At 36.7% G+C, this 16,485-nt stretch overlaps 1 pseudogene; it reads left to right on the top strand.

The window, feature by feature from the left end:
- The first annotated feature begins 15,918 nt into the window (after positions 1–15,918).
- LOC121224955 (uncharacterized) overlaps positions 15,919–16,485 on the top strand; it is an 81,204-nt pseudogene continuing 80,637 nt past the window's right edge.

Below are 16,485 nucleotides of genomic sequence, written 5' to 3'. Positions count from 1 at the left end.
CACGAGTTTAGATGTCTAGCTCGCAATTGAAAGACGGTTTGTTACTAAGTCAAGCATGAAGATTTCTAGTCTGGGACATAGTCTTCATTCTTAAAAAAAAGGGCAGTTGTCCATTAAAGAATATTTGACTAAGATAAGGAACATGTGCGATGTTCTTACTGTAGCCAGTTGTTTGGCACTTGATCACAATTAGTGTTGTGTTTCTAACCGCAACCAATGTAGGGTTTGTCATCCACTTTATTAGGGTGTCATTTTGCCTCGACCTTGCCCTGCACCTCGGGTCAACAGTGGTATCCGGATTCAAGGGCTACGAATCATGTCACTAATGATTTTTCCAATATATCTACTATTATTGATTATACATGTACTGATAAGCTTATTGTGGGCAACGATGCTAGTGTGTCTATTGCTCATATAGGTTCTTCTTTTATTCATTCTGGTTCTAGGGTGTTACGACTCAAGAACGTTCTACATGTTCTTGAAGTGTGCAAGAATTTCTTGTCTGTTGCTAAGTCTACCAAAGGTAGTCATGTTTATTTTGAATTTCACCTTTTTTTGATGTTTTGTGAAGGATATACATACAAAGATTATTTTGCTAGTGGGGAGTGTGCATGAAAACTTGTATCGGTTTGATGTCTCACCAATTCAGGATGGAGCTATTCGCCAGTCACCTGTCTACCAAGCTATCCACCAGCGTCTGCCTGCCAATCACCTATTAGCAGTTCTTATTTAGTCTCTGAGTTTTTTGAATCTTCATTTGGTTTGTGGTACAACAAAATTAGCCACTCATGTAATAAAGTAGTTCAAACAGTGTCAAATAGTTGTAATTTGAAGTCTTCTAAGTCTGAAGTTCACAATGTGTGTTTAGTGTGTCAACTAGGGAAATCACACAAGCTTCTTTTTCCCACTTCCACAATGTTGTATTCCTCTATGTTTGAACTAGTTCTTTCAGACCTATGGGGACTAACTCATGTTTCCTTAGAAGGTTGTTTGTACTATGTTTCTTTTGTTGAGTACATAATCGATATACATGGATTTACTTGACTAAACACAAGTGAGGAGCTCTTTATTAGCATGGATTTACTTGACTAAACACAAGTGAGGAGCTCTTTATTAGTTTCTGGAATTTCAAAATTGTGTTGAAATTCAATTCAACAACAAGATTAAGGTGTTTCAAAGTAATTGGGGAGGAAAGTTTCATTCCTTTACTAAATTACTTTCCATGATGGGTATTCAACATCAGTTGACTTGTCCCTACACATCAGAGTAAAATGGTGTAGTTGAGAGAAAACATTACCAGATAATAGTTAGTGTTGATGTCACAAGCTAATCTTCCTATGCACTTGCGGCACATGCATTTCTTTATTTGTGTTTCTAGTCAACATTATTCCTACTTCCATTTTACAAGGAAGATCACCTCATGAGGTTTTGTATAAGACAAAGTCGAATTATCTTAGTCTTAAAGTGGTTGGCTATTATTGTTATCCATACTTGAGGTCTTACAACAATTATAAGCTTCACTATCAATCTCAACCTTATACTTTTGTTGGTTTTAGCACAGTATCAAAAGGTTACAAGTGTCTAGATTCGACTGGCAGAATGTTTATTACAAGGCATGTTGTATTTGATGAATCTTCATTTCTATTTCTCTCTATTAACAGCAATAAAGCATCTTGTCCTTCTAGTTCGTAGCCTCATTCTTGTTCCAGGAGTCCTTTATTTTCGTATCCCTCAATGATCCGCTAGTCACTTGTTTTTCTATCACTTGTCCGCTAGGCACTTGTTCGCAAGCCAGTTTGTCAGTCCCCTCTTCGCAAGACAACCCACCAGTCCCTTATTCGCGAGATAGTCCGCCAGTCATCTTTTAGTGAGACAAACTGCCAGTCACCTGTTAGCGAGACAATTCGCCAGTCACCTATTAGCGAGACAGTCTGCCAATCACCTGTTTGAAAGATAGTCCACCAGTTACCTGTCCACCATGCATATGTCTGCCAGTCCCCTGTTCACGAGACAGTACGCCAATCGATCGCTAACATACATCTTATACCACTCATTCTAAGAATGGTATTTCCAAAGCCAAATTTTTTTCAATGGATCTTGATGAGTGTGAACCCATGACCATTGAAGAAGCATATGCTAGTCCTAAATGGACTAAGACAGCTTAAGACGAATATGAGGTCCTTATGAAAAACCACACTCAAGAATCAGTTCCTTTACCTGCTAATAGGCAAGCTGTAGGATGTAAGTGGGTATTCAAAGCTCAAATGACATGTTGGTGGAACTATAGCCTAACACAAAGGTTAATTGGTGGTTAAAGGTTATTCCCAAGAGGCTGGTGTGGATTTTCATGAAACTTTCAGTCTAGTGGTTAAGCCATAACCAATTCTCGTAGTGCTTTCCTTGGTTGTAAGTTTTGGCTGACAAATGAGATGAGTATATATTAACAATAATTTTTTGAATGAAGATCTTTCAGAAGAGATCTACATGCATCAACCTCCTGGTTTTGAGTAATAAAGAGGTGATGTGTGTAACGGCCCATTCTTAGTAAAATTGAAACAGTGGTTTCGGGACCTCAAATTTGAAGTGAAAAAATTACTTTAATATTATTTTAATATCTACAACATGATAAGATAATAGTATAAAAACTTCGTGAAGAAATTTTACCGTTTGTACTTAATTTGTGAAAAAGGACTAAATCGCGTAAAGTGCGAAAGTTGTGTTCTATTAGCTAAAAGTGATTTAGCTATAGAAATTTAAAATAGAGGTCCTTATATGGTAATTAGACCATTAAATTTGATAGTGTATGTGCATGGCTGGTAATTATAAAAATTTTAATTAGGTGAGGGTAATTTGGTAATTAGGTAAACAATTGATAAAAAATAAAATAAAACAAAATGTCATCTTCTCCGTCCTTGCATGAATCAATTTTAATAGAAAAGAGAGACCTTGGAGAGCTTAAAAATTTTGCAAAAAGAATTCCTTGTATGTAAGTGATTCCTTGTCCCGTTCTTCTTGATTTTTATGTTTTCGGAACCGTTGTAGCTTAAGCTAGCTAAATAGGGGACTTATTTGCAATGTAATTGAAAGTATAGAATTTTTCCATGAGATATTTTTAGTTTTTCTTGGATTTTAATAGAAGAAAATGAATCTTGGTTGTTAAAGAAACAACTTTTGTTAAGTGAGTTCTGTTGAAATTGTCAATTAAGGGCTAAATTGAGAAAAGTAAAAATTGTGTGCTAAATATGTGAAATTGGAAATTATATGGGCTGCTATGAGCACCTATAAAATTCGTCTAGACTTGGGTGTAGAGAAATTTGCATGAATTTCATTTTACGAGCCTAGGGACTAAATTGTAAAGAAGTCAAAAGTTTAAAGACAAAATGGTAATTTTTTCATAATATGAAATAGGATTGAGTTGAATAGAATAAATATTAAATAACGCAAATTTAATTATATAGATCAAGAAAAGCGACGTACTGATTTGAATCGAGGGAAAGATAAAGTTAACGAGTAAACAATCATTTTTCCGTTGTACGAGTTCAAGGTAAGTTCGTGTAATTATATTGTGTATTTATATACTTTAATTAAATATGTATTTAGATTGCGTAATTACGGTGTATAATTATTGAACGCATAACCGATATAGTATGGAGAATACCGAGCCCCGTTTGAACTTTAGAACTTCGTAAGATACAAATGACATGTCATTAGGGTTACCATTTTGGTTGAAGTTCTACATTTGTTGCGGACTCACCACAGCTCGTATGAGCTTACCGATATTTAGCTCTAAGAAGCTTACCGTTTATCGCTTGTATGAGTCTACATGTACAAGAATTGACTGATTATAGTTTAGTACACCTCGTGTGTACTACCCGCGTATCTAACAAGATTCTAAGTGCTTCAACGGGCATAGTATTATTACGAGATTATATAAGTTCGAACTAAACTATTACAGGTATTTACATGGAGATGGTATATAAATATGATATATGGATATAAGGTATAAATGTTACATGTACTTGGAATTTTAATAATTGTTGAATTTATACACGATTCTCGATTTTTATATGTATACATGGCTCACTTGATGAATGATTATGTGATAGGCTTTGGCCAAATTTAACTGAATTACTTATCTAAATATGTGGTTATGTGGTAAGTTTAATTCTATGTTTTATGAACTTACTAAACTTAATTGCTTACTCCATTTATTTTTTCGTGTTTTATAGTGTCTCGAAAGCTCATTTGGATTTGAAGTCATCAAGGATCATATCATACTATCAAACTCTTTTTTGGTGCTTTGGACTTTATATTTTGAGTTAAATGGCATGTATAGGTATTTTGGCTAATGTGGTTTATATGTTTGCTTGTGTATTCACCCAAGTGATTTGACTTGAAAATGATATATGTTTTGACATGTAAATAGGTGTAAATGGCACCAAATGGCTGAAATTGAGAATGTGTTTGCATGCTAAGTTAGACACAATGTCTAATATATGAAATTGACCATTTAGGTATATTTGGAAGTATATTTGATATGTTTTAAAGTGGTCAATTGATATGCTTATAGATGTCATGTTGTATGTGAGGACAGTATATGTCATAAACTTGAAATTGGTTGGTTTTCAATGCCCACTTATGCCATGGTTATATGCAATTTGATCTGTATAGGTTGGTACCAAGTTGGGTGAGGAATAAGGCTTAGAAAAATGTCATATTTTTGTCCACGCGAGCAGAGACATAGGCATGTGTCTCAGCCGTGTGTGACCCACGGCCATGTGACATGGTCGTGTGTCCCCTGGTACTTTTATAAAAACCAAGTCAGTAGCTTCACACGGTCTAGCACACGGGCATGTGGCTTTGCCGTGTGGCACAAGTCAGTATACCCTCCAGTTTTCACACGGCCTAGCACCCAACTTGGCACATGGGCGTGTGAGGCCATTTCGAAGGGTACACGGCCTGGCACACAGGCGTGTGGGTTGGCTTTGTGACCCAAGTCAGTGAGTTACACGGGGTCAGACATAGACTGGGATACGTCCGTGTGTCCCTATTTCGGATGCCCACACGGCCTGAGACACAAGTGTGTCTCTTAGCCGTGTGAGACACACAACCTGGCTACACGAGCGTGTGTCTTCTGCACATTGAAAATTTTCAAAGATTTTTTAAAAATTCCTTGAATGCTCGGTTTATTTCCAAATCATTTTTAAGGTCTATTTTAAACCTCAAGGGCTTGTAATAAGGACTATATGAATGATTTTGAATGGGCTATGATTTGACTGATAATTGAATGTGAAAAGTATGATTGTTTGAGTTATAAGTTAGGTAATGCTCCTGACCCTATTTCAGCGTCAAAAATGGGTTAGGGGTGTTACATTTATTGGTATCAGAGCTACGGTTTTGTCGATTCTCAGACTAACGTAGCGTATGTGAGTCTAGCTATACATGCCATTTTATAACTTGTGATAGTGTGATGACTCCTGACAGTTTAAAATTATGTTTTCATAGAAAAATGGATTCCAATCAAACAGATTTCAATGATGCAGAAAGTAATGCGCCGGCCTCTATTCGCAAAACGACTTCTTTTGGATCGAGACCTGTATTTGAGGGTCGTGGAGGAGAGACTAAGGAAGCCTTCTTCCATATGATGAACAAGTGGTTCACTGAGTTTGTCCGAACTAATCCGGCTGCTCAGTAACCTCCACCCCTGCCTTTTCCACAATCAGTCCCCGTAGCTCCTCAAGTGCTAGAACTCGTAAGCTTGAACAAATCGCCCGTTGATAAAATTCAAAAATATAGGGCTGAAGAGTTTAGAGCTATAGTTGATGATGATTCAAAGAGATTCGAGTTTTGGTTAGAGAATAAGATCAGGGTTTTTGATAAACTGTCTTGTACGCCATCAGAATATGTTAAATGTGTTGTATCTCTTCTAAAAGATTCAGCTTATCAGTGGTGGAATACCTTGATTTCAGTAGTGCAAAGAGAGAGAATCACTTGGGAATTTTTCCAATCAGAGTTTCGTAAGAAATATATCATTCAACAATTTCTCGATCAAAAGCGTAAAGAATTTCTATAACTGAAACATTGTCGTATGGTCATATCTGAATATGAAAGAGAATTTGTTCGATTAAACAAGTATGCCTGAGAGTGCATTCCAACTGAAGTGGTTATGTGCAAACATTTTGAAGACGAGTTGAATGAAGATACTAAGCTTCTAGTTGGAATACTTGAATTGAAAGAGTTTGTTGTGTTAGTTGATAAAGCACACAAAGCTGAGGAGCTTAGCAAAGAAAAGCAAAAAGCTAAATTTGAAGCTAGAGATTCGAGGAAGAGATTTACGGGAAAGTTTCATCAATCAACATCGAATAAATCTAAAGAACATCACTATCGTCCTACTGTTTATATGGGGCTTGCTAGTCGAGATAGAGATGCGAGATACTTCACTCCTAAACCCCATGCTACATCTGTAGCTAGCATGGGTAGTGTTAGAAATGCTAGACCCGAGTGCAAACACTACAACAGTTCACATTATGGTGAGTGTCGGGTGAAGAGCGGGGCATGTTTCAGGTGTGGTTCCTTTGACCACTACCTTAGAGATTGCCCTGAGAAGCCTAAGAAAGAAAAAGCTCAAACTATGAGGCCGAGCAATACAGCTGCTAGAGCGAGACCACCCCAAAATACTGGAAATATGAGTGGTATTCGACATGCAACAAAATATTTAACAGTGAGATCCGAGACACGGGCGCCAGCTAGAGCTTACGCTATTCGCGCTCGCGAAGATACATCGGCGCTAGATGTTATCACCGATACATTTTCTCTTTATAACACTGTTGTAATTTCTTTGATTAATCCCAAATTAACCCATTCTTATGTGTGTATGAGTTTAGTGTCTCGTAAGAGTTTACCTGTTGATTCCATTTAATTTGTGGTTAAAGTGTCAAACCCCTTAGGTCAGTATGTCTTAATTGATAATGTTTGCAAGAACTGTCCTTTGATGACTCGGGGTTACAGTTTTCCAGTTGATTTAATGCTTTTACTATTTGATGAATTCGAAGTGATTTTGGGTATGTATTGGCTGACTACACATCTGATGATTTGAGTGGTTTGCCTATTGTGATATCGACTATGCTAGCACAAAAATATGTGAGAAAGGGTTGCAATGCTTATCTTGCGTATGTACTTGATACAAAAGTGTCTGAATTGAAGATTGAATCAGTGCTAGTGGTTTTTGAATATCCAGATGTATTGCCAGAAGAGTCACCCAGATTGCCACTGATCAGATAAGTCGAGTTTGCTATTGAGTTAGTATCGGGAACATCATCGATATCAATAGCTCCATACAGAATCACTCCGACAGAGTAGAAAGAGTTGAAAGCTCAGTTGCAAGAGTTAACGGATAGAAGTTTTGCACGACCGAGTTTCTCACATCGGAGTACACCGGTTTTATTTCTAAAGAAGAAAGATGGATCAAAGAGACTGTGTATAGATTATCGACAACTTAACAAGGTTACTATTAAGAATAAGCATTCATTACCAAGAATTGATAATTTGTTTGATCAGTTGAAAGGTGCAACGGTATTCTCAAAGATTGATTTAGGTTCGGATTATTATTAGTTACGAGTTAAAGATTCGGATGTGCCAAAAGCTGCATTCAAGACTAGGTAGAGGCACTATGAATTTCTTTAGACCATTTTTGGATTTGATGAATTGAATTTTTAGACCGTTTTTGGACCGATTTTTTGTTGTGTTTATTGATGATATCCTGATATATTCTCAGGACGAATCTGAGCATGTCGAGCATTTGAGAATTGTGTTACGGACTCTACGTGATAAACAACTATTTGTTAAGTTTAGCAAGTGCAAGTTTTGGCTCTGAGAAGTTGAATTTTTGGGACACATTATTTCGATGGAAGGCATCAGAGTAGATTCGAGCAAGATTTTAGCAGTTGTTGATTGGAAACCACTAAGAAACATATCCGAGGTTAGAAGTTTCTTGGGATTAGCAGGCTATTATCGGAGATTTGTTAAAGGGTTCTCAATGATAGCTACACCGATGACTCGGGTATTACAGAAAAATGTAAAGTTTGAGTGGTCTGAGAAATGCCAACAGAGTTTTAATCAGTTGAAAGCATTGTTAACTGAAGCACTAGTCTTGGTTCAGCTTGAGTCGGGTAAAGAATTTGTGATTTTCAGCGATACGTCATTGAACGGTTTGGGATGTGTTTTAATATAAGAAGACAAAGTGATAGCATATCTTTCCAAAAAATTAAAGACGCACGAGAAGAATTATCCCACACATGACTTGGAGTTGGCTGCGATCGTGTTTGCATTGAAAATTTGGCGACACCACTTGCTCGGTGATAAATGCCACATATTTACCGGCCACAAGAGCTTGAAGTATTTGATGTCCCAAAAAGATCTGAATTTGAGACAGCGCAGATGGCTCGAACAGTTGAAAGATTATGAATTGGTGATTTATTATCACCCGAGGAAAAGCGAATGTAGACGCGGATGCTTTAAGTAGAAAATCCTTATTTGCTTTGAGAGCGTTGAATACGCGATTAACTTTGTCTGATGACGGTTCAATATTAACTGACTTAAAAGCTAAACCGATGCTTTTACAACAAATTTGTGAGGCTCAGAAATGTGATAATGAATTACAAGCTAAAAAAGTACAGTGTGAGTTGACTACTAATTCAAAGTTTCAGATTGGATTCGATGATTTTTTGTTGTTCCAAGGAAGATTTTGCGTGCCGAAGAATCCCAAGCTTATACAGAAAATTTTTCACAAAGCTTACAGTGGTAGCTTGTCTGTTCATCCGAGGAGTAAAAAGATGTATAGTGATTTGAAACAAATGTACTGGTGGTCGGGTTTGAAACGTGACATTTCTGAATTTGTGTCGAGATGCTTGATTTGTCAACAGGTTAAAGCCGAACATCAAGTGCCGTCGGACTGCTACAGCCACTAATGATACCGGAGTGGAAATGGGATAGAGTTAAGATGGATTTCGTATCGGGGTTACCTCTATCTCCGAAAAAGAAAGATGCTATTTGGGTTGTTATTGATCGGTTGACGTAGTCCACCCATTTTATTCCAATGCGTACGGACTTCTCTCTTGATAGACTAGCTGAGTTGTATATTTCTGAGATTGTTAGATTACACAGAGTGCTAGTCTCTATTATTTTGGATAGAGATTTGCGGTTTACATCCTGATTTTGGAAGAAATTGTAATAAGCTTTGGGTACGCGGTTGCATTTTAGCACCGCACGTCATCCTCAAACCGATCGTTAGTCTGAGAGAGTGACTCAGATTCTCGAAGACATGCTTCATTCCTGTGTCTTAGAATTCGAAGGTAATTGGGAAAAATATTTACCCTTAGTTGAATTTGTGTATAATAATAGTTTTCAATCGATCATTAAAATGGCACCGTATGAAGCTTTATATGGTCGTAAATGCCGAACTCCGTTATACTTGACCGAGCTTAGTCAAAAAAAGATACACAGGGTTGATTTGATCAGAGAAACGAAGAGAAGGTGAAAGTGATTCGTGACAGTCTGAAAGCCGCTTCAGATCGATAGAAATTGTACGCGGATTTGAAGCGTAACGATATTGAATTTCAGATTGGCGATAAAGTATTTCTGAAACTATCGCCTTGGAAAAGAATTTTTTGATTTGGTCGCCAAGGAAAGTTAAGTCCACGATTTATCAGACCGTACGAGATTATTAAGAGAATTGGGCCAGTAGCTTATCGACTTGAGTTATCGTCAGAGTTGGAAAAGGTTCATAACGTGTTTCATGTATCTATGTTACAATGGTACCAATCAGACCCATCGCATATAATTTCTCCGACCAAAGTTGAGATTTAACCCGACATTTCGTATAACAAAGAACCGATCAAAATTTTAGCTCGATAGATTAAAGAGTTAAGAAACAAAAGAATAGCTTTAGTGAAGGTTCTTTGGCATCGTCACGGTATTGAGGAGGCTACCTGGGAACCCAAGGAAACCATGAGAAAACAATACCCTAACCTATTTTCTAGTAAGATTTTTGGATAGGAAAAGTCTTGAGGGGAAGAGTTGTAACGGCCCGTTTTTAGTGAAATTACAAAAGTGGTTTCGAGACCACAAATTTGAAGTTTAAAAATATATTTTAATATTATTTTAATATCTACAGCATGATAATATGATAATATAAAAACTTCGTTAAGAAATTTTACCGTTTGTATGTTCAACTTGTGAAAAAAGACTAAATCGCATAAAGTGCGATTGTGTTCTATTAGCTGAAAGTGTTATATAGCTATAGAACTTTAAAATAGAGGTCTTTATATGGTAATCAGATCATTAAAGGTGATAGTGGATGTGTATGGCTTGGTAATTATGAAATTTTTAAAGTTAGGTGAGGGTAATTTGGTAATTAGGTAAATAATTGATAAAAAATAAAATAAAACAAAAGGTCATCTTCTCCATCCTTGCATGAACCGATTTTTACAGCAAAGAGAAACCTTGGAGAGCTTGAAAATTTTTCAAAAAGAATTCCTTGCATGTAAGTAATTTCTTGTCCCGTTTTTATTGATTTTTATATTTTCGGGACTGTTTTAACTTAAGCTAGTGGGGACTAATTTACAATATAATTGAAATTTTAGGGCTTTTCCATGAGAGCTTTTTAATTGATTTGGGAGTTTAATGGAAGAAAATGAATCTTGGTTGTTAAAGAAACAACTTTTGTTCAGTGAGTTTTGTTGAAATTGTCAATTAGGAGCTAAATTGAGAAAAGTGAAAATTGTGTTAAATATGTGAAATTGGGAATTATATGGGATGCTATGAGCACCTATAAAATTCGGCTAGACTTGGGTGTAGAGAAATTTGCATGAATTTCATTTTACGAGCCTAGGGACTAAATTGTAAAGAAGTCAAATGTTTAAGTGAAAAATAGTAATTTTGCCATAATATGAAATTGGATTGAATTGAATAGAATAGATATTAAATAAGTTAAATTTGATTATATAGATCAAGAAAAGTGACATACTGATTTGGATCGAGGGAAAGACAAAGTTTCGAGTAAACTATCGTTTTTCCGTCATAGAGTTCAAGTTAAGTTCGTGTAATTATATTGTGTATTTATATACTTTAATTGAAATATATGTATTTAGATTGAGTAATTACGATGTATAATTATTGAACGCATAACTGATAAAGTATGGAGAATACCGAGCCCCGTTTGAACTTTTCGTCCTGTATTTGTTGCGGACTCACCACAGCTCGTATGAGCTTACCTATTTGTAGTGTAATACCCAAATTTTTACTCGGCCCATAATAAACAAGCAGTCTATTTTTTACAAACACGCCTATAGAGCCCAAAACCCGAAATACAACAGGGGCCCAAAGCTCAGTGGCCCAAATCATTTGCAGAAACCCTAGGGTTTTTGAAGAAGACCTTTGCGCCGCAGTCGCAGCCATCACCAAGCCGAATCTTCACGATCTTCACCTGCAAACACAAGAAAGGAAAGAAAATCAAATCAAACCAAATCAAATCAAGCAGATTTCTTGTTTCTATTTGTTGTATTTTCATTCGGCTATATAAAGCCATAGACAATACTGTAAACGGACCCCCGATTTGGAAATCGAAAATACAAACTACGACTTTCGCAATATCAAGAGCAAAAAAATTAAAGCAAAGGTTGATATCTGCAATTTTATTGTTCATATATTTTATTTACATACGAATAAAATAGAGAAGAGAAGGAAAGAAACAACTTGCGTTTGGGAGCCTAAACCGCGGTGTGCCTCTGAGGTAGCCGTCTCCGAGGAAAGACGGTCGAAAACTGACAGGTTTCTCGGGTTTTTAAGGCGTCTCTGCTTTTATTTTGAAGGTTTTAAGTCCAAATTTGGGTAAAGGGGGTCGAGAAGGCTAAAAGGGGGATTTTTTTTCCCTTTTCTGGCCACCGTAGACGGTGGTACCGACGCCAGAGATCGGCGGCCGGCGTGGTGGCCGACGAAGGGCCAATGACCGACCAACCGGAGGCCAGTGCCGGAGGTTGAGAGCTTTTTTGAAGGATTTTTTTTGTTTTTTTTAGGGATTAGAGAAATGAAATTTTTCTTTAAAATTTTGGCTTAAATAGCCGATTGAAAACGGCATCGTATTGAGAGGAGGATCCACGCGTCGACCCGACCCGGACCCAGGGATCCACGTGTTTTTCATGCGGAGGGGCAAATTGCATTTTTGCCCCCTCCGCCTTTTAATGAATTTTCAATTAGGTTTCTTATGTTTTTAAATTTGTTTTTAAATTTATTTTTCATTTCAATTTAATCCTACTGGAACGGCGCCGTTTAGAGGAGAAGGAAAAATTTCCCTTCCAGCCCCTCTATGTAATTCGCGCATTCAATTTAGTCTTCCAGACTTTATTTATTTGCAAATTTACCACATATTTTTTACTTGTAATCCAATATAGTCCTTTTTTCATATTTTCTTCAAAAATTAATTTTTTTTTATAATGCAATTGTTTTTATCTTATCTTATAATTCTTATATGTAATTATTATTATGTTGTATATATGTTTTAAAAAAAATTAGTATTTTTCGCGTACTTGTATTAGATATATACTTGTTTTATTTATTTAATTATCTTTGATATTATTTATTTCAAACCTATGTATTTTTATGTGTACTTGTATGTATTTTTTGTTATTTATCTTAATTATTCGCTTATTAATTTATGTTTGCATATTTTTGCTCATTTATTTAATATCTTTTGCTTGTCATTAATTATATTCATTTGTTTGTATTATTTCTATGTTATTATTGTATTTGTTATCATTTTTATTATGACATTTGCGCATATAAAATAATGTTACATCATTTTATTTTTAAAAAAATTAAAAATATAATTTTTTTTAAAATTGAGATAATACCCTTATTTAGGATTGCTCAAGGAAATTGAGCCCTAACGTATCGGGTTCCGATTTTTTTGAAAATCTAACAATCGAGGACTGCTCTTTAAACCAACTAAAAACTCATTATTGGGAATTCAACACGTTGTGTCCTAACGTATTGGATGTGACGGATTGATTTCTCGAAATGAAGATTTTTTTTAAAAAATAATAAAGGAAATATTTCGAGTTTGGGGTTTTGAAGGAATTGTGCCCTAACGTATTGGGTGTGATTTCTTAAATCTTGGATAAGTGGATGTTCTTTTAAAGTAAAGGAAATATTCCGAGTTAGGGATTTTAGAGGAATCGTGCCCTAACGTATTGGGTGTGATTTCTTAAATCTTGAATAAGTGGATGTTCTTTTAAAGTTTTATTACACTAGTATTTTGGCCCAATTCATTTTTGGGGGAAAATTAGAATGCTGTGCCCTAACGCATTGGGTGTGGTATCTTCTTTCTCTGAAATAATAAGGGTCTTAATACGTAGCATTGTAAGTTTTGCTAAAGATTACGTTTTTCCAAATTCTCGACCTTAAGACACTAATCAATTAACTAGGTACCAATTTTTTGGGCGTAATGAGGATGCTAATCCTTCCTCATACGTAATCAACTCCTGGACCCGTTTTTCTAAAATCTGTAGACCAAAGTCATTTTTTTAGGTGATTCAATCAAACCTCAATAAAAGATTGGTGGCGACTCCCAATTTTAATTTTTTTTAAAAAGTCGACAACCTAAAATTTTTGTTTTTTTCAAAAAAACGGCTTCGACAGCTTGGTGACTCCACTGGGGATTTTTTTTAAAATAAGAGAGTCGAGCCACAAAGTTGATCAATTTTTGTCTTAGGGTCGAGAAAATATTTTTAAAAAAACTCATAACATCCTTTTGCATTCATTATCCTCGTGTTTAAATATTGTTTGCATTCTACATTTCATGAGTTGAACAATTTTACCCTTTTAAGTGGGAGTGAGAAGATATGCCTTCGTGAGGTTTTCACCTCCATATAGGATAGTGGATCACTTTCGGGATACATCAGTACCTATGCCTTCGTGAGATTTTCATCTCCGTATAGTCATAGGGAAAATGTGTCCCCCTGAACCGAACTTGATCTATATGAGCCTATAATGGGTGAGGATCAAGGAATCTGCTGGTTCGGGTACCTTTACTTTAGAGCCAAACCGCATATAATGAGCCTTAGAAGCTTGCCTTAGGTAGAACTACACTAAACCCTAGTAGATGTCCTAATAGACGTTTTACTCTTCCTTGATTATATGCTTGTATTGGATACTGACTCTTGTGTTTTATTTTGTTTGCATGACATGACATTTCATTTCATCATAAAAGGCGTTAGTTCAGATTTGGTTGCTAGATAGAAAGCTTAACATGGAAAAAGGGTTTCTTGATAAAGTGGAGGACAATACGGCTGTCCGAACTTGGTCTGAAACAACGCAGCAAGAAAAGGATGATAGCCTGGCCGAGGGGTATGTATTAGAATTATGGGATTTTACTCGCATCAGTGTAACTCAAAACAATTTGCCGGAGTTGAAAGAAATTTGGGATCAGTGGAATAATGAGGTTAGGCAGTTATTTTACGACAATTATGGGGACTTGCCTTATTTGCTTGATGTGAAGGTAGACAAACATTTGTTTCGAGTCCTTGCCCAGTTTTGGAATCCTGCTTAGAGTTGCTTCACGTTTGGGAATATCGATTTGGTACCTACGATAGAAGAGTATGTGGCTTTACTCCGATGTTCAAAGTTTCAAGTGGATAGGGTCTACTCGAGAGCGGTGAATGTGCCAACCTTTTCAAAGAAGCTGATAGGAATAACGGGGATGAGCGAGTAGTGGGTCGCTGCACGAGTTAAGCAAAAGGGGGACTGCAAGTGCATTCCTTGGAGGAGCTTGAAGGATGCAATCCTCACCCACCCAGACATAAGAAAGAGGTTAGATATCTTCGCTTTAAGTATATACGGCTTGGTTGTCTTCCCTAAAGCCTTGGGGCATGTGGACGAAGCAGTCACCGATTTATTTGATCGGCTTGATAAGAGGGTTACACCGATTCCGACAATTTTGGCGGAAACCTTCAGGTCATTGAGTGCATGCCGAAAGACAGGTGAGGGTAGATTTATCGGATGTGCGCAGCTTCTACTCGCATGGTTTCACAGTCACTTTTAGAAGGTGGATAAAGTTTCGTATCGGGTTTTCTCTGAGAATTATTCACCACTAAAGGAGATAGTCGCTACGCCGAGCAGAGATGACATTTCAAAGGAAAAATGGATAGCCATTCTTCAAAATCTTCAAGAGGAAGATGTTGAGTGGAGAGCTCCTTGGTTATTACCAGATGAGATCCTATATAGGTGTGGAAATTTTGATTAGGTACCTTTATTAGGTATTTGGGGAGCTGTCGGATATGCCCCATTATTGGTGCTAAGGCAATACAAGTCAAGGCAATTTATACCTGCGACTCAAGGGATAGCTGATTGTGAATTTTCATACAAAGATGATGGTTATAGAAAGAAGATTCAAGAAATGTCCAATGCGTGGAAACAGACTCGCCGAATGAAGAGGTTAACTGTGGGGCCGATGACAACTCCTGAGTATTATGGATGGTGGGCTAGGAGGATTAATGATAACACGCCTAAGTTAAATCATGAGAACGACCAGTCAATAGAAGAGCATTTGCGAGTCATCCCTTCAGAATTGGAAATTGTAAGACAAGATTTTGAGAGGAAAACGCAGATTTGGAGAAAAGGATAGAGCAAATGGAGGCGAAAAAGACAAACTTGAGATTGGACATAGATGTTCAGAAGCTTGAGAACGAGAGGTTGAAGAAAGAGAAAAACAATGCTGAGGAGGAACTGGGCAGTCTAAAGACAGATTATAAAAAGTTTCGTTTGTCAATAAGAACTGCTGGGCTGGGAAAGATGTCAGAACAGTGGCGAGCAGAAATCCAGGAAGAAAAGGACAAGGCCGATAGATGGGAACAAAGATTTCAAGAGATGCAAAGGCGAAATGAGGCTTTAGAAAAGAGTTTGTCAGAAAGCCAGAAGGAAAAGGGTGAGTTAAAGGATAGGGTGATTGTATTGGAAAAATCTCTTCGTCAGTATCGAAGCTGAAACTCTACGATAGAGTTGAAAGCAAGCTTGAGCAAGATTGACGAAATAAAGAAAATAATCGAAGAGCTAGAAACGGTGCTGCAAAATTGTGAGGTTCAGATCAAACACTTGAAAGCAAACAAAAGTCGTAATAATGAACAGCTTCACCACTTTCAGAATCAAGTTAGAAGCAGAGATCATCTTATCGAGGAAGCTGTGGTCTAGATTCGAGAAGTAGCTGATCATATACAGACTTTGGCAGTACAGGCTGACACGCTGAGTGTAAAGTATGAATTAGAATCGGATTGGGGGCAAGAATTAGCTTTGTTACTTAGGAAGATTAGAGTTCTGGGTACTAGGGCAAAGTCTTATTTGTAATTCGCTTTATGTAAAGAAATTTGCTTTCTAGTAAGGTTTCCTTATACGGAATTGAATCAAAATTGACGTCTTTTTGCATTCATGCATTACATT

The sequence above is a fragment of the Gossypium hirsutum genome, chromosome D13, assembly GCF_007990345.1.
Source record: "Gossypium hirsutum isolate 1008001.06 chromosome D13, Gossypium_hirsutum_v2.1, whole genome shotgun sequence".
NCBI lineage: Eukaryota > Viridiplantae > Streptophyta > Magnoliopsida > Malvales > Malvaceae > Gossypium > Gossypium hirsutum.
The sequence above is the reverse complement of the archived record's forward strand: the minus strand, read 5'-3'. Positions and strand labels throughout refer to the sequence as shown.